This window comes from Pogona vitticeps, chromosome 3 (assembly GCF_051106095.1).
Source record: "Pogona vitticeps strain Pit_001003342236 chromosome 3, PviZW2.1, whole genome shotgun sequence".
Lineage (NCBI taxonomy): Eukaryota > Metazoa > Chordata > Lepidosauria > Squamata > Agamidae > Pogona > Pogona vitticeps.
The window spans coordinates 174484457-174504519 of record NC_135785.1 but is presented as its reverse complement, the minus strand read 5'-3'; the positions used below and the strand labels follow the sequence as shown (position 1 = coordinate 174504519).

The window sequence follows — 20063 nt, the reverse complement described above, 5'->3', positions numbered from 1 at the left end:
TCCGGTTTTAGAACCAAGAGATAGACAGAGTGGGAAGGGGAGGAAGACATCATGGCATATGATATTAAGGAGAACCAACCTCCATGCATACGTAGGGTTTCTCCAGGGCAATTTGATATAGAAGTCTTCATTTTATTTTTATGATTCATTCATTTTAATGCAGGGGTTTAAATGTTACTTTTAAAGAAAATGCTAAAAGAAACTGGCATACGCCTTCCTGTGCACCTCCAGCCAGCCCACTCGTTTTTTTTAAGAAGCAAAAACCAAACAGAGTTTGGGAAAAGGAAAGGAAAAATACAGTACATTGATGTGCATGATAGTAAGGAGACAGTGCATAGTGCGAAGCCCAAAGGCAGTCACATTTTAAACAAATGTGCAGTGCAGTGCCCGCTTTTATTTATTTATATTTTAAAAGATTGTTCTCACTTCCAGATCACTGTGAGCATCTTTGTTGTGAACTGTTGTGGTGCTAAAAAGGTAGTGTACTTGCGATCAAACTGGTTGTAAGATGAGATCTTATAGTCTAGGAGAAACAGCCTTCACAGCATGACAGTAACCAGGCATTTCGGACTCAACCTTCATTCCCAGCCAAAAACTGCATGTTGTGATTTGTAGTCTATTTGACCAAAAGTGCTTGACTGGGGAAAACAACTTTTGAAGGACCCTACAAGTGTAGCAGTATGGGTCAACAACAACAACAACAACAACCCGCTTGCTATTCCCTGTAAATCCACATCTGATTTCAGAATTGGCTATTTAATTAACTAATTGAGTAACAATAATTAACTAGTTAAGTAACACTTAACACATTAACCTGTTTTCTGCCCCACTTTTAACAACATTTGTCTAATACATGGTTTCCCAGTCTGTGGATCGTGACCCCCCCCCAAGGAAGTTACAAAAAGAGTTTTCTGGGGTGGTGGGGTGCCTCTGTGGCACTGGCCACACAATCTAACATGGCAGGGTGTGGGTCATGGGTGAAACCCTATGGTGCCAGTCTGGAGAGGAGGGTGTGGGGCTTGAGCCTTATGAGTTGGCTTAAGGAAGAGCAGCCACCCTTCCTCCAAAAGGCCTATCTGCGCCACTGCCTCCTCTGCTTTCTCCTTCATATCTTCCTTTCCAGTTTACTTTCACATCCATCCCCTTCCTTCTCTGCCAGCCTGGGGAGAAGGAGGAGGAGGAGGAGGGAAGTAAAAGAAAACAGTTCAACAGCAGCACTGCTACTGTTTTGGTCGTTCTTCCACAGCCGGCTGGAGCAGGCCAAAAGAAGCTGGACAGCTGCGTTGCTTGTGGCCTACCCCTCTTAAAGACCACTCAAGCTGGTAAAGGCCGGTTCTTTGGGCTGTCATCAGAGAGGTAGCGGCAGTGGTAGCGGCTGCAGCATCTGGGAAATATTGGACAGTTGGCTCTGGGACAGCAGGCAGGGGTATGAACTGCCACTGGAAAAGTCAGGCCTGCAAGGATGGTCCCAATTTATTTTTATGGGAAGATGTGCCAAATCTACCAGCAAAAGCAACCGATGGTGGGCGGAGGAGGGGTGTTGCAGGGCCGCGACTCAAAAAAAAGATTGGGAAACATTGGTCTAACAATTAGCACTCTCAAGTTATTTTTCAAAATCAGTTTAAAAACTTTTGTGTGCCTTGCTAAAGTCCAGTAGTGGAAAATAATAAGACTGATGGATCTTGGTATGTATTTTCCACCCATGTTTAAAATGCCGGTGGCTCAAATACAGACCTGCAACCTGGCACAGTGTGTCAGCGGGACTCACTAAAGGACTAGGGTTGGCAACCTGGATGGAAAGGTACCCTGAGCTTCCTCCACCCCACACCCACCCACCCCCTGGTCAGAGGCTTTAGAACCAGTTTTCAGTTCAGACGGACAAAAGAAAACAACAACACCTGATGCTTTTCAGCTCTGACAAAACCTGACAGAAGCATCCTGTTAGAGGGACCAAAATGGCAAATGAGGCGAATCTTTGATCCAATCAGGACAAGCTCTCTTGATGCCTGAAATTCTGTTCCTTAGAGTAACAGGTCATATTAGAACAGGCCCATTGAATCGGTGAAGATGTGGTAAACAACTCCTTTGTAAGTTTCACTCTGTTGTAACTTACTACGCTAAGCAACAAGATTTTGGCCTGTATTTGTTTAGGAAGCAAACAACATGTTTAATATCAGATGTCATTTGACAGCCCAGGGGACCTTCAGAATAATGCAGAAATATCTGCTCCTTTTCATGGTTCATTTTTCCCATTCAGTAGCATAAAGGTTTCTGTCCATCCTTTGGCATCTTTCACCCATCCTCTTAAGGAAAAGAAAAGGTAGATGCTCCAGAAACACTGATTGGAAGGGAAAGGTGACTAAGAAACAGGAGATTAAAAGCTAGGAGAGAGCTAATTTTATTTTTGGTCTATTCCCTTGTACATAGCCTCTTTCTCTGCATTACAGCTACGAATGAGCTCGTCCTACCCAGCACCCTGTGGGTGACTAAGCACCATTACCCATCTCATTGCTAAGGAAAGTGATTCATACAAAGAGTAAAGAAAGGTTAAAGGAAGTTTCCTAAGCACTGGTCTGACCAGGCATTGACCAAGGTGAAATGCCACATCCTGAGACTCAATACAATTGATGTAGGATGACATAAATGAAAGCAGTTGTATTAGTATTAGGGATCATAGACAAGATGTTGCTACCAAAAAAGAGGGCAGGAATAATCCAAACAATCCAGCAGCATTTGACAACTGCACCCAGCACCAGCCCTCAGACTAGACAGAGAAAAGTAACTACCTCAGCAACATATTTTGGAGGACAAAAGTGACAGCTTCCCAGCTGTTTTTATGAACTCTCAGGCTATTCTGCTGTATTGGAGGACAGAGCTGTGTAGTCAGTGGGGGCTGGTGGTGCTGATGTCAGTGCAACCTCACGTCCACTCAGGATTTTAATCTGAACTTTTAATCAACTAGTTTGAACCAATTTTGGGAATAGGGTTCAGCACACTGGATAGCAATTTCAAAGTCTGGACTAGAAACCTGAACAGATATATGGATCCTTTGCCATTGGAGCCACCGGCCTCCACTATATTTATGCCACACAACCTGTTCAGGGTCCCCTCAAACTGCTTGTTGTCTCAGGGGTAATGGAGGATGCTATCCCATTGCCACTACTGAATTGCCAGTCCAACCTTTTTTTGGATCTGAACAGGGGGAAAGAGGGTCAAGTGCTCTTGCACCAGGCAACAAAATGTCTTCTCCCAGCCTTAGCTGCCTCAGACCTCTGAGAGTCAGCAACAACAACACTGCTATCCAGTGACAGTCTAAACTACCTCAAGCACAGACATACCCACCAACCCTCTGAGAGACAAATAAAGAGGAAGAGAGGAGAGTAGGAATGTAGAAGCTACATCCGGGTAGGGGAAGTATCATTATCGAATTTGTGTTTTCTCGCAGCAGGGTTATGAATGAGAAATACACACTTGATATGGAAACATGATATGCATTTCATTGACCTAACTGCTTTCATCTTGGATCTTAATTTCTGCCTTGCCTTCAATATTTCTTTAAGGCAAGAAGTTTACATCTTGTTTGATATGTATGTACATCATTTAACTGATCTGGCAACTTTTATATCTCACGATCCTCTGAGACAGGTTCTCACACACTATGTCCTCTGCCCTCCCTCATCACCCCACCTTCAAGACATCTAAACATCATTGCCCTTGTAACCTCACTTCCTCTCCTGCTCCACGGGTGATCCAAGTCTAAATCGTGTGTGTGTGTCCTTTTCAAAATGTAACACTTTTCTGGTGATTCTGAACAAAGGAGTCTCAAATGGATGTGAAGGTACATGAACACTGAGGCGTATTCTTGTGGTTTTCTTTCTCCCTTTCTCCATTCTCTCCAAACCACAGCAGTAAGAGAATTTAGTTGTGTTCATCTCTTAGTTTCAAAAACCAGCTCTATTGTATCTATACTCCAAACATGTTTGACAAGATTTTTTATATTGCACATCCTACAGAATATACTGGCTATGGTTTCTAGGAACTAAAGGCCTCATCTAAAGGATGAAGATTTGCTACCATTGAGGCTTGTGTGGGCCACAGTTTTCCAAGTAGATTTTGCTCTGGAATAGCTGCTATGTGACCATTGTCTCTAGAATTCTGAAGGAACATCTGCAATCTTTGTTCTATGATGGAGGGAAATGAATGGTATTACTAATTGATTTCAAACATTGAAACCACCTTTCATCGCAAAGGATCCTAAGACAGTGTGCAAACATGTAAATAAAATTAAGCACAGAAATAGAAATGCAAAGGGCTAAATCCATTTGTGACAAGTAAAATCAGCTCCTTGAATGAATGGCACTTAAGACAACACTTATATTTTTAAAAAATTCTATTGGAATAAAAATGGGATGTCACCTAACAATAATAAAACTTTGTTAACATTTAAAACAACCAAAAAACAAAGGAACGTCTGAAATATACAAAGAAAGTAGAGTCAGGTTTACCACTGATCCATAAAGTTTTCACCTGAAGCTGAAAGGGTTGTAAGTCTGGGTCCAGACATATTTCTTTTGAAATGGAGTTCCAAAATCAGTGTTGCCACCACGGAAAAGGTCTGTCTCCTCTCCTTTGTAGACACACAATGCAGCTTTTTCTAACTTAGAGGGGAAAAAATCCTTCCAGATATTGACTAAGGAGATCTTTTGCTGTGATACGGCTGTTTTGGGTTTTTTGCTTTGTTTTTACCCTTGGTTTCCATAAACTCATTGGGGATCTGCAGATTTTCATCTAGTTTATTCTCTCTGAGCTGTTTGCAGAAGATAAAGAGACTGCTCAATGAATTTCTATGAAAACTAGAAGCTACTTTGGGTCAAGGAGAAGCAAACCAAGACTCCTTTTCTGGCTTTACTCAAGTGACAGCTAGAAAACAAAAATATTGGTGTTAGTTTTTTAAAAAAGGAAGAAAGAAGCATGATCCCCTAACATGCCCTCAATTAAAACAGTACATGATCAAATTTACAGAGTCGTAAGGGCTTTTAAAGTAAGTAATCGTCCTGACTTAAGAATGCTTTTCACTCTTAGCTGGGCTGCCTCTTGGCTTCCAAGATGTTAAATCACCATCAGTTGCAAAAACAACTCCATGGTAATGTAGATGTCAGTGCTAATCACCGTTACTCTTTTTGCAGTTTTGAGAGTTTAAAGGGAATCTCATGGTCTTTTCCCATTCCTGCTATAACACTCTTCCTTACATTGCCAGTTGTGTTTTTTTTTTACTACTCATTTTAAATGCAATATCATTTTCTGGAAGTCATATGAATATAGTCTATTGTTTTGTTGTGTGTGCTTAAGTTAGAACCGACTTATAGCGACCCTAATAGGGCTTTCAAGGTAAGTGAGATATTTAAAGAGTGGTTTTACCAACCAGTTCCAGTCCACCAGTGAGTTTTCATGGCTGGATATGAACCCAGGTATCTATCTGTCACTCTGTCCACTACCCCACACTGGGTATCTAACAATTCCAAAACCCATCTTAGTCAAATGTCTTTCTTAGGCCAACCAAAAGGGCACAAAAATGAGTGCAAGCTTCCAAGATCTGAAGATCTCTTCATCAGATGAGATGTTACAAAAATAGGAAGAAGGTAACAGAGAAGGCATTGAATGATGTTACCGTCTTTTAACTACCTCTCATGCTGGTACTCTTCTTGCTCTTTTTGTTTCTTCTTCTACATAATCAAGAGCGATAAACAATGTGGTTCTGGGACCCAGCACTTTCACTTTTGATAGCAGGGATAAAAAGCTATTTTCCCCAGTGCATAGACTAAATGGAAGTAGGTCTACCCATCAAATTATATAGACAATGCAGCAGCACACTTTGATGCCCATGCCGCTCTGAATCAAATCTGGCTATTATATCGTATTTTTGTGCTCCAAATGCTATTCTTATGTGTTAATAATAAGCGGGTTGTGATCTTGAGGGTTCATGTGGGAGTATACACCAATGGCAAACCATCTTGGTTTGCCTCCTTTTGAGAGGTGCCCAGTTTTACTCAACCAGATCTGGATCTCAGTCTGGAAATGGAAATCTCTTTTGACTATAAGAGGAAGTCATCAGATTCACCTAATGCCACACAGACCCCGTCTCCATTTGTCAGGATTAGATTTTGAACACATTACGCCTATGACATTTCACATCAATAAGTGAAGGGGTTTCATTCTACAGGCCTTTAATATCTATAATTAGAGAACTCTGGTGACCTTTTTTAACTTCCGGGGGGAAAGTGGATGAAATGTTGAGGGATACTTGCTCCTTCGGAGGGGGATCAAGCTTGATTAATATAAGATGAACAAGCACAGAAGGACACATTTTGAGGGTTTCCAAATAAGGGCATACATACTGTATCTCTCAACTCTTTGTGAACGGTTGTTATGAAAATGACATCCAGAGTAAAGGCCGCCTGTCCTTTTCAGAAGTGAAAGTGTAGAATTTGAAGAAGCAGGGGAGTATTCGGATTGGAGTTTTTTAATTTGCTTCCCATTACTTCTGGGCAAGCTTCACATTCCCAAGGGACCCCCAGAAGACAACACTGACAAAACCATTTCTGAGTACTCTGTACATAGGAAACCCTCAAAAGGATCTAAGTAAGTTGGTATCAACTTGATAGGAGATAATCATCATTATGATTATGCCCTTCTCAATGTGTTTTGGGGCACTATGCACAAAAACAGAATTGTTATGGGTTTTAGAAATGTAAGTGAAAGGGCTAGGGTGTTGTGATGAATGGAAAACTGATACACACACACACACACACACACACACACACACACAGAGAGAGAGAGAGAGAGAGACTGCTCATTTGATACTGAAGTCTCAGAAAATGCAACAGGATAATTTGTTTGTTTGCCTGCCTGCTTGCTTGCTTGCTTGCCACACTTCTATGCCACCTTTCTCCCAGTGATGAGATTCAAGGCAACTTGAAAAAGAAACAAGTTTTGTAACCAAATGCAAGAAGAAGAGCAAGTACAAAAAATTATTAAACATGGAAATTTAAAATCATCATATAAAAGCAGATTAAAAAGTAGGCACACACATATACACATCCACAGAGTTCACTGGATATCAAAGTATCAGAAAATGCAACACAGTTTAATTGTAGCCATGGAACATTAGTGGTAGCAGCAGCAAGTCATGAACATTCACTATTTTCTAACCAAATACGCAATGTTTATACCTTTACAGATCCCACAGATTGCACGAAAACAGTTTTAAATTCCAAAGAGAGAAATAATCAAAGAGCACTGAACACTGCATTAATCTTGTGACACAGTATTTCAGTGTCCCTCTTCATCTCCACAAAGCACTGGGATGAGTGAAACCTAATAAAACCATTTACTTTGATTAGAAGTTAGAGTGGCTGGGCACAAAAATTGCACTCTCTCTTCTTCATCCCTCACTCTACCGTGTGATTTTTCTTACATGGAAAGATTAGGGGGCAATGTGTTGATTTTTATTGGACATTTCTGCATCTCTGTTATCCCTCCAAATACAAATTATTAACCAATCTTTAGGAATTTTCAGTTAAGTCCACTCTAGAGGCATTTTCAATCTGGGCATCTCCAAAGTCGGTCCAAATCAGCCCTATTCAGTTACGAGTTCATTCTAATCCAGTGACACCCCTGGTTTGTTATAAGTTGATAAAGGAAAACACAAACATGTAGTTTGAAATAGTATTTATTATTTACATGATTAGACAACTGTATATACAAATCAAGGCAATATATAGCAATTCAATATAGCATATTAAAAACAAACTTAAAAATACAGATGGAAAGGCGATATGTCACCAAAATCGATCAAGTAAATATTCGAAGGAGGGACATAGCGAGACCCCAGTACCTATCACCACAAAATATACATCCTTTCAACTTTTGTTTTTTATTTCTTGAATGTAGAATTTAGTACAATGGACTAGCAAGCAAGCCATTCACTCATAAAAGTAGCACCGAAATAAACCAGGCTCTTAGAGCTCTGTCTTTTTTCTGCCCGCTTGCTTGTACGGTAAGGGGTACCGGAGAAATCCAACAGTATTAGGAATGCTAAAGTCCAGCCATTATCTGATCTTCAGGTTATTTCTGAAAATATTTATTGCTGTCTATTTTATCATGATACAACATGAAAGAGGGGAAAATAAGAGCACCAGCTAATGGCCACTTCTTATGTTTCCTGTTTTCCTCTCTACCACCTACCCTTATTGTCTGTTCTAAGCACCGAGGAAGCAAAAGACTGGAGCTCTTGAGCTGCAGCAGTACGGCTTGCCTTTTAGCCACCCACGCTGCTAGTCCTCTAGACATATCCTTGAATTATTTGCCTGATTCTATGAAAACACTTCTTCTGTGCAAAATCCCAGGATCCTGCTGGTAATTAAATTAGGGTACCATGGGAAAGCTCAGTCTGTCATGCATAGCTATGCCTAGGGGACAGCTTCTCTCTGGAGCTTCCTCTGTGAAAGAATCCATACTGAGATGATGCCTTTATTAGGCCAACCCAAAAAGCACAACAAAATGTGTAAGCTTTCCACAGCTATCTCTCAGGGTGGGGGTGTGAAAAGAGAAACAAAGTGGGGGGGGGAGGCTCTGCCCTGTATGCCTCTTGCTTCATGATGTAGTGGAGGAGGAATGGTCTTATCAGGTGTCTCAGTGGTATCAGATTTCACGTGCTCTGGTCCGTGGGGTCACGAAGAGTCGGACAGGACTAAAGGACTAAACAACAACAACAAACCCACAGACTCACTGAGAGCAGGGAGGGTATACATTTTTGTTTCTCTATCATAAAGAATGTAAGTTCCCACTGCAAACTTAAAGCTATATATATCTATCCAATCTGTGGTCTGTGGGAGATGCTTTACATTGTCAGTGTTGGAGTCAGGAGCTGTCTAAATGGGGGAAGTTGGAGTGATCTGTTTGCACTTAAAGGGTTCATTTCATTAGTGTGATCTATTTTATCTCTCATTTGTGTGGGGTCCTTCTGTTCACACTGATTGACTTTTCTTCTCCCATGAGAAAGGTCCAGACAGGTCTTTGGATCAATCCAATTTGCCCCCTTTTCAACTAACCCCTTCCCTGCCTTTTCTCATGGCCATCATTCAGTGGGCCATGGCAACTTTCCCTTCCCTTTTGAAAAAAATAAAGTGACATAGCAAAATATAAATGCACCAGCCTTACATGGTACATGTAAAACTACCAATGTATCTGGTTTATCCTTCTTATTTTAAAGGAGGGAAAGGTGCTTTTCTTAATGGGAGATGAAATAGAGAAGGATGCAATTAATCAAGAGTCTGAGTTCAGGAGAAGACAGACAAAGTCCAACGTTCCCCAAGAGGCGACATGCTTAAAATGCATTGGAAAATCATCCATATAGATAGACAGGTCTAAAACATCCACCAATTGTGGCCCCTAATCATGATGCAAAAGCAAGGCATCATGATTTCAACGTAGGAAATCAAGTCTTGGTCCTCAGTCCATGAAAGAATAGTAAGCTCGAAATAGTGTGGGAAGGTCCTTTTCGGGATGAAGAAAAATTAGTGCTATGAATTGCTTAATTGAAAGATCTGGAATTGGACTTAAGCCAAACGTTTATAATGTTAATAGTTTAAAACTATATGTGACCAGAGGTGCTCCTACATGCATTACTTGAAAGTAAGGGTAAAGTGTAACAGACAGGAGGCAGAACATGGTGATCCTTTTATAGACTCATTCTGACATGTGAACTATGATGTATTTTGCAAAATTACTGTTCAGTTTTGTTATGTTCTGTACTCTTAGACTGCTAAGTATCTTTCAATGTTATTTTTCTATAGAAAAGTTTTTGATAAATGTAGTAGTCTGAATCTTTATATAGTACGTTTAGTCATAATGGATTGCATTGTCTTGAATGGGTTTTCATATCTGTTAGAACTGTGGTGGCTTTATGTGTAACACAGAGAAGACTGGATCAGGAGCATGCTCTCTGCTTTGACATAAAATAAAATTTTAAAAAATGGGGGGGATGTTGCTTGTTCTTGCAAGAAACAGACATAGATTCTTACTTGTTCATTTATGGATTAATTCCTCTTCCTTATTTCCCCCGTGATGCAGAGGTAGTATTGTCAAAAGCATGCACATTTTGTTGTGATGTTTGATTTAAAAAAAGTACACACTCTTCCTGGTGCTTGTCTCAGAAAGCCAAATGGGATTTTCACCTGGTGACTGGGGGAAAAAGATGAGAGGAAATTAAAATAAAATACAAGCCTTCTGTCTTGCCTACATTATTCACTCTATGACCTGGCCTTGCTGCTTGTTTTTCCTGCAGATGGGACTGTCACAAGGAACTTGAAACACATTAATGTCATCATAGACCCAGACAATGTCTCTGGGAGGGATGTTAGGAAAAGAGCACAAGACTTGTTAGCCCTAATCTGTGTGCCTTTTATCAGGGCATGGGGGAAAGTTCTACACATCCCTCTAATTAACTGTATTTTAAAGTAAATGATAATTTAGTCTGTGCAGTTTCTATGCAGGTCTGTTCTCCTGCATGGTGGCAGATGCCCTCTCTTTTAATGATGTACAAGTGGCCATGTTACTTCAGTGGAGTATGCACATTGAAGGTTCTTGTTTCAGCCCCCAGAACCCCCAGCTTTGGTTGGAAGATAACTTTTTCTAAAACCCTAGGTAGCTACTGGCCATAAGTGCCCAAAATACTGAGCTGGAGAAATGAATAGTCTGAATCAGCATAAGCCAGCTTCCTGTGAATGCATAGATCAGCTCTAAGACTCTTATTGCTTCTGACCATGCAGAATCTGATTTATTTGTATTGCTCTGGCATTCCTTGACTTGAAGGTCTACTGTTCAATCTTCGCAGGTCAGTAGGCATGTCTCTCTTGTTGTGATCAGCTTTGGTCATGTAAAGCATTTGGCCTGTAAATAAAAATGTGTCTATACTAGCCAAAGAAAAATATCCAAAATCTATCTTGGTTTAATATCTTTATTATGCCAATCATAATGGAATCTCCAACACCTAACACTCATGAAGGAATAATGCCAACAATTGTAATCTCCTAAGAGGCTCCATTATATTCAAGACCATTTAAATGCTCTCACTCAATAATTGATGTGTGTGTGTGTGTGTGTGTGTGTGTGTGTGTGTGTGTACATGTGTTTATGTTAGAAATGTAGATGGTGTTAGTTCTTCTCAGTCATTTCCCCAACAAAGTGTTATCTTACTTGACCGCACAGTCTTACTTTCACTCTACAAATTCTCCCTGCTGTAACACTTGATGATAAGTAGAGGGAATGAGGAAATAAATAATGCTGTTATTGGCACAGTGCTGAACTGAAGATCTTTAGTTCCAAACTTACTGATATTTAAATAAGTGTTAGAGATATAAAATCAGATGGCCTTAGTGGTTCCCCACCCCAACCCCACAATGTGATCTAGGAATTCTACAGCAGAACACTGCTGAATTGCGAAAAGTAACATATGACTAGGGCCATTATGTTTTGTTGAGCACTGCTGATGACATTGTGATGGCAATAATGTGGATTAAATTAATTACACAATCCTTGGTGGCTGGCATGCTGTATTCACCATTTAGGTAAGGGCTTCATAAACTCTCGCCCATTGACCTGTACGGCTTCAGGGGATAAATGAACTGGATGCAAAAACATGTGGTATGTATGTCTCATTGGGTAAAATCTTATTGGTGCTGGCAGGAGTGTAACTTAAGTTGGCACAGCTAATTGCAGCGAACTAATGGGGTGATAATTCCCCTACATCATGTATTGAACACCTCTCCTACAACATTAGTGAGTTATCAGTGGAAAGGCCTATGCCATTCTGGCTGTATTTTCACCACAACCTTCCCCACCCCAAGAATCTCGAAATGAGGGTCAGATTAAAACATGCTGAGGCCCTAAACTGTCAAGAGATTTTATAAGATTATCCAATTAAACAATAGCATTTCAATTTTTTCCTCTTTTTTATTCTTTGGGTGCTTTTCTTTTCTTTGCAGTTTTTCTGGGATCCCTCAGAATCTGAGGCTGTAGGGGCAGCCCTGCTGCCTGAAGGATTCTTGCAGCTGTAGTTCAAAGTCATTTTGAGCTACACACTACTTGGTTTGTGCATAATCATGTGTAGAGTATAGCATTCAGACCACTTGGCTGTCTCTAGGTGCCACTCTGAGTCGAGTGTGGAAACGTTTATTTTTGGATGAGAGTTACAATCCAAGAAACTAATTTTCCCAAACTCTCTGTCCCCTGCCCCCACTGCTTTTGGCTTCGTGGTTGTTTGTGGGAATAGAGTTGTTGGAAAGCAAATAAAAGCAACCGGTGGGAAAATCAGCTGGATTGGAGACTGGCATTCCTCAACGACAACAACACAGAGAGAGACAGATTCCTGAAGAATAAAAGTGAGGAAAAGGAGAAGTTACCATTCTTTTCTCTCCTCAGCCTTCACCCCAACATTTCCCCACCACAAGCATGTTGCACCACTGTTATTGCCTGTTACTCATGAGTAAACTGGGGAAACCTTACTTGTGAGTAAACTGGTGAACAAAGTCCTGTCTGGACCCTTCTCACAGGTGAATAAACATCTTCAGTGTGGACAGAAGGACCACTCAAGTGAAAGATAAAATACAATGCACTGAACATAAGAAGCTTTTAAGTGTGAATCAGACTGCTCCAAATTCCCCATCTGGACAGGCCCAAAGTTTTCCAGGGCGAGTAAACAGACAGTCTCACAGGACAGCAGTGACTGAAAAAGAACAGTTGGTGAAGAGAGGGAAAATGGGGGTGGAAGCAGTGTGGGGGGAGGAGGGAGGGAAGAAGGGCTCACATATCATGCCAGTGAGTTAAAACTATATTGTCAAACAATTTTCAAGTGACAGTGGAGCAAAGGCAGTAACAGAAACTGATAACAGATTTAACATGGTACAGGGAATCCAGGACTAAGGTCACGTTCACAGCTTTGAGCATTGCTAGATCATTCCAAGGCATGGATGGCTCAACAGCAATAAGAAATCCAATTAACTGAGACATCTTCAGTAATATCTTGGCTGGATTTGTACTAAGTACTAACCAAACATAAAAATGAAATTGTGGTCTAGATTTACACATTTGCACTGTAACTAAAAAAGAAAAAGGAAAAGGAAAAGCCTCAGAGAAGCCTACAAATACAGCAATGATACAAACAATTACAGGGTTGCTGTTGGCTTTTGGTTGATGGATTTTATTCCTTTTACACATCAGAGATTATTAGAGTGAAGGAAAGGTTTCAATCACAGTATGCTTCTCCAACCATCTGGCTGGGATACATCTACTTCTCACTTTATAAACCCAGATTTGAGAGTCCTGGCATACTAGCTATCATCATGACAGAACACTCTCGCATGTGACAAACCCTCCTTTCTTCCTGCATGATGTGACTCAGCAAATAAAGATGTTAGTGTTCTTTTACGATTTCACCCCTGTGGTGAGAGGTGTTGAGTGCCTTTCTTCAGTGGGAACCATGAACCCCCCCTTTTTTTTAATTTGCATGATTGCTGCCAAATTATGCATTATTGATGGTTTTTGTGATTGTGTGTCTGATTGCATTTACTGTTTATTTATGGGATTAGGAAAGCTGGGAGGATGCAATGAAGTATATGTGAAAGTTATAATCATGAGTAAGTTAGGCATGAGAATTACATTAAAGAATACTGAGCACCAAATAAAAGGTGTCTGAGAAAATAAAAATAAATTTTCTTTCGAACCATCAAACTAGAAGCTTTTCTCATACATAAACATTTGAGAAAACCTGACACCCATGCAAACACTTGGGAATGGCTGTAAATTTGTATTAAAGAAAAAACCTCCTCACTGTGATTTCAACAATTTCCAGCGATAATTTAGTCAGTGCCAATGTATTTTTAATATCCTGAAAGTCTTACACATACGTAACTTGAGTGTTTTGCTTTGGCTATTGCAAGGGTTGATTCCCCTTGATAGGTCTCTAGGCTCAAAACTAATCAAGTCCTATCCATTGTAAAAGAACTGAAGTGCTTGCTTGAAAGACTGCAATCATGTAACTAGTGTTGATCCTGATAGACACCAGCCACAGAGAGCACACATTTAGGATTCATGGGTGCAAATGTTAAGCACCCTCCATCTCAAACATAAGTGAGATGAGATTGATTTCAGAGGGCTTAAGTGCACTCAAGTCTAAATTGGACTGTAGCCACACTTTGCTTACTTTGGGATACTGTGCAACAATACTGAACTACTGCAAGAAGCAAGGTGGCTTCGGTTTTCTATATTCGCCTGATCCATTTCCTCCAGTCATGTGGCCACTGGACGTTGTAATCCTGTTCACTCCTGCTATTCATTCAATGATTGGTTGTGTAAGCAGCTGGGCTTTTTCAAGTCTAGGGTGAGGAGGTATCCAGAATCTCCTTGTGGAACAGGAAACTCTGTTTACTGGAAACAGCAATCTCGTTCCTACAACTGCATCCACCCCCACCTAAAACAACTTTTTAAGACTTTGGTTGAACTAAAGGGTCAAACAGAGAAGATGGGTGTGACGTGGCAGGCCACTCTGATGTCACTGCCTCCTCAGGCCCCTCCGAATGCCCACCACGCTACTACACACTCTTGCTGCCACCAACCTTTCCTCTAAATAAAAAGGACAAGGGTTTCTTTCAAAAATAAAACTGGTTTATTGATTACAAAATAAAATAGGTAAATCACTAGAAGATAATCACGATGTTAATCACTTTCTTATTTAATTAAACACATAGACTTTCCCTCACTGACACTCAGGCACACAGGCCTCTTTCACTCTCACACTAGATCTCTCCAGATCTCACTCACTCTCAATCTCTCCCATCACACCCTCTTCACCCCCCTTTTTATACCAGCTCCTCCCCTTCAGTTCCACCCTCCATCATACCATTGGCTGATGGTTCACTGTCCAGCTGTGACGGACAGGTGAGGTCAAGGCTGCCTGTTACAATGGGGGTTATCCATGTAATTCTGGATCTCCCACCATATGACTGAGCACCCGATGGGAGATCCAAAATGACAGTGTTGTGGGGGGAAGTTTTGTTCCTATACTGTAATTATGTTTGTTTATTTAGGTGGCAAATACATAAGCTGTTCTTTAGGGCAAGGTTCTCAGGATAACAAATGCTTAAAAGAAACTTTTTTAAAATTACACACTTCAGAACAATAAATTTACAAGAGGAATAGGCCATAGCTAGATCATAACATTGGATGAAAACAAAAACTAAAAGAAAAAAAATACCTCTTATCAAGCTGACATCAGTGTTGGTGTTTAAATAATGATGAGATATATTCCCTAAAACCAGATCAAGTTAATAACTTAGCAGTGATACAACAAAATATTTTTGCAAAAGACAGTATCTTCTCTTGCTCCCTGCATTCCTTTAGTTGATAGCCACAGAAGCTGTGAAAGCTTCCTCTTTTATGATGATTAATCAGCAGCCATGTATTTTCTGAAATCAGCAGAAGTGCAATGCTTTATTTCCTCACCTTTTATTGAGTAAAGTCTAAACTAGCACCCAACCAGCTGTGATGTTCTGAATCTGTAAAAACTGAGAAGAAAACCAAATCAAGGAAGAATTAACTCTGTGAGGCAGAGTTGAAGAGGCTGGGTATGTTCATCCTGAAGAAGAAAAGGCTGAGAGGTGGTATGATAACCTTCTTCCCATATTTAAAGAACTGTTACATGGAAGGTGGAGAAGGTTATTTTGTGCAGTTCCAGTGGGTAAGACAAGAACTAAAGGACTGAAAATTCAAGAAAGGAGGTTTTGACTAACCCTTCAGAAGGGCTTCCTGACAACAATGGCTGTTGGACAATGGAATGGACTACCTTGGCAGACGTTAAAACACTCCTGCACTGGAGGTTTCTATCAGGGATGTTCTACCTGTGCATTTCCTGCTTGAATAAGGGGTTTGCTTTCATAACTATCAGAGTTGCTCCCAGCTCTACAGCAGTATGATTCCAGCCCTTTCTTTGTTTTCCCCACTTTCCAAACATAAAATGTCATGTTAGAAATGTTATCGATTTGTTTTAAAGAGAGTTGCATCAAACTGTTAAAAAGCAAAACACAAAATCAATAACAATGGAAGATTTCTCAGAAGAGAAAACCCAGTGCATTTTGTAATGTGCTCAGCGTTCCAATAGGAAAACGTAAGTCAGCCCCTCTCCTGCACAGAAACTCCCTGAAGCAGCTGGGTTACAATACGTGTCAGAAGTGTAGAAGTTATCTGGGACACATTCTCTGGATTACCATTTTCAGGATGTTCTGCATCAGTCTTAGTGGCAGAATAACATGGACCTTGAGACAGGACAGGCGGTTCTAGTTGCCTGAGGTCAGTGAGGGGTGCTAACCCCTTGAAAGATTCTATTTGATGCCCTATCAAGCCAATTACTGGACACAATTGGAAGACACCAGATGAAGCATGGTTTTCAAAAGACACAGTAACCCATCCTAATGCCTGGCTTTTTCTGCACACTTTTCTGTACTTACTGTGTCTCTAAGAGTCTCTAAGAAACAAGCCCAGAAGGGCTCAGTGCCACTAAGTCCCTGGCAGAACAAAAGGCGATGTGGCAGCACAGGGACAACTGAGGCCTGCATCATCCCCTGAAAAGATGATCCTGGGTCCATTTCATCAATTATGTTTCTTTAATGCCAGGTTGTGTTCCACGGGGGAGTGGTGTTAATGAGCAACATTAATTGAAAACATTTGTGTGTAGCACTGCTTCCTATAATCCAAAGGGTCTGGAGACAAGAGATGTACTCTGATCTGCGATTGAGAGGATGCCAAGCAGAGTCTGAAATCTCACCGGCAGCCAAGCTCTACTAATGAACCTTGGGGAGGCAGCCCGGTCTAACTTTTTCTTCTTGAACTGCATGGGCTAGAGTGTTGGGCTAGTATTGGTAGAAACATAGAATAATGGAGTTCATAAGGCCATTGGGTCCAACCCCCTGCTCAGTGCAGGAATCCAAGTTAAAGTATACCTTACAGATAATTGTCTAATTTTCTCTTGAATGCCAGATTTTTCAGCCTTTCCTCATAGGGCTTGATTGCCAGACCACTGATCACCCCTGGGGAGATATGGCCTAAATCCCCACGTGGCTGCGAAGCTTAGTGAGTGATATTGACCCAGGCAGTCACCTTTCCCCAACCTAACCTGTGTCCAATGGTTGCTGTGAGGATTTAGTAAAATGGGAGGAGACCCACAGTAGTCTCTACCTAAGAAGAAATACACCATCTTGAAGGAAAGCAGGGAGGAGAACATATATATATAGAACAGATAAGAACCAAATACTCTAAGTGATTAAAACATGTTAGAAATGGCTATTTGTGCCCTGTCCCCACAAAATTAGGAAACAAAGATAATCATTTGGCTCTACATAATGAGGAGGCAAGCCGATGGTGCTGAATGATTATCAGGACAGTGCTTTTCTTTGAGCCAACCTGCCATTATGCACTTTCCCACAATCATATACTGTTAAAAGAGGTACATTGACATTAATGGTTTGTCTGAGGATCGGACTCAGAGCTAATATGGCTAAAGTACATAATGTCTTTCCTGGATGGCAGCCTGAAATCCTATTTTGAAATGGTTCCCAATCTCCGGGATGCTCAGCCCAGGTTAAATGTGGTATGGTTCAAGTGCAGTGATATTCCCTCTGTCATGTTTGTGGTGTTTCATTTTGCTCTCTAAAGCTGAATCTGTATCTTGAGTCATAATGAGCCCAAACATAAAATGTCATTATCTCAGCAACACAGCACTCCGGATGGTCGCGGCAGCAAAACCATATGTTCTCCATTTGATTTACCAGCAGCAGCAACTGCCTGGCTGCCCACAGTTGTTCCTTGCTTAATAATATTGGCTCTCAATAAGCACATGCTGGTTATTAGCTAGTGAGAGGTTGATGTGAATAATTTTTAATAGGAACCATGATGCTTAGAGTTTGGGGCTTTGCAAATTCTTTCCTTTATGATTGCTTTGTTAGGTAAACATCATCATCATCAGCAACAAGAGGATATCCCTAGAGTGTAGAAAACAAAATGTGTCATCAATTGCTGAGCAAAAGTTGGGGGGACTATTATGTTAATATATGGATATTTACATCCGTGCTCCTCTTGGGTTTTGTGACGTGATTACTGTGATCAGCTGTGTTCAACTGTTTTTTCAATTCAGCTTTATGGCTACAACTTCTGAAAAATTTTAGTTCCAACTTCTCCACGTGAAAAACATATACAATGGGTCTGTTTCTACATGTAATGACCAAAATGAGCAGTCATGTGCCCTGGATGTTTCTTGGGGCACAGCTGGTCATTTTTTGCTGAATTTTGAGGAAAATCCATGAGTTGAGGCTGCAAAAATAGCTTTCGGGGCCACACACACACAGAGGAGTATTTGTCTCTGTTCTTGCCCAGTCCAACCAAATAATAAATAAATAACAAATTGTGGCTACTGTTAACTATATTTTATTAATATAAACCACTTTGACCTTCATATAGTAATCCAATCTGGTTTCAGTAAATGATTTTTTTTTAAAAAAAGTTCTCAGTGAGGGCATAAAAAATGGAGCAGGGTTCACTGGGAATGCAATGCTTCTACTTTCCTTGCTGTAGCCATGTGAGAGGAGATGGTGACAGCACTAAATTAGCTGCCCTGAGCTCCTATGTAGAAAGCTGGGATACAAGTAGTTTACGGTTTTTGCAGTTATTGCTTGGAAATTGGGGGACAGCTTGCAGGGCTTTAGCTTACTCCAGTCAATCCAAACTGGGTGTTTATATTACAGACTGATGGTTTTGAAACAAGGCATGAGTTTCCTTTTCCTTTTTTAATTTGTTCCTATTTATTTTTATTTTAACATATGAAAGATCCTTGTGTTTCAGCTGCAGAAACAATTCTCTCTGAAGCAAAAGAGTAAAGAAGTAGAGGAACCCACACTAAATGTATTCAATTTTTCTACAACTCTCTACCGGCAATTGATGATCTCAAATAGCATTGAAAAACATGAAAAATGTAGTTAATGGAACAGATTATCAGTTTTGAATATTGAAATATCTTAAACATTTTACTTCATATTATTTCAATTAGAGATGGGCATGAAACGAACTACGAACCAAAAAAAAAAAAAAAAGCCTACGATTAGGCTGGTTCATAGTTTGTTTCATGAGCAGTCTGTGGATCACGTTCTCCTGAAAGCAAAATGAAACATTGATTTTTCAGTGTTGCATTTCATTTGCTTGGGAAAACACAATACTTGTCCACCTGCCCCCTTCCCTCATATCTGCCATCACCGCTGCCACCGCCATCACTGCTGCCATCGCTTCAGCTTCCCCAGGTGGCCCAGAGAAGTGATGGTGCCAGCGGAGAAGCCAGCCAGAGGAGCAGGATTGCTGCCCTTGAGTAGGGGCCCACCAGCCTGCTGTTCAGGCAGGGAAACCTGGTGTTGGGGGTTTCCTGCCTGATCTGCTGGCCAGTGGATGCATGCACAGAGGCAGCAACCCCGCTCCTCTGCCTGGCTTCTCCATTGCCGCCACCACCACCTCTCCAGGCCACCCCGGGAAGCCAAAAGGTGATGGTGGCAGAGGAGGCAATGGCAGCAGTGACAGGTAAGCAAGGCACCTTCAGTAGGGAGGAAGAGATAGACCCAAACCCCACAAACCACAAAACTGCTTCATTTTCCTGGAGGTTCATGGTCAGCCACAAACTATGAACCATCACTACCTGCCATTTTTCTGGTATGCGCCGTACATCTAATTTCAATGCACAAGAACCCAAAGAGTGTATCACATTTTTGAGTGGTATATAAGATGGATGGATGGATGGATGGATGGATGGATGGATGGATGGATGGATGGATGGATGGATGGATGGATGGATGGATGGATGGATGGATGGATGGATGGATGGATGGATGGATGGATGGATAAACTAATCCCCACAATCCAAACCGGTTAAGCTAATGCTATAGGATAGATGTACTTTTATACAAAACTTTACTGTT

At 41.0% G+C, this 20063-nt stretch overlaps 1 protein-coding gene across 1 annotated transcript in view; it reads left to right on the top strand.

The window, feature by feature from the left end:
* GABRB3 (gamma-aminobutyric acid type A receptor subunit beta3) overlaps nt 1–20063 on the top strand; it is a 241534-nt gene that overhangs the window by 86898 nt on the left and 134573 nt on the right. The gene's annotated exons all lie outside the window — the stretch shown is intronic.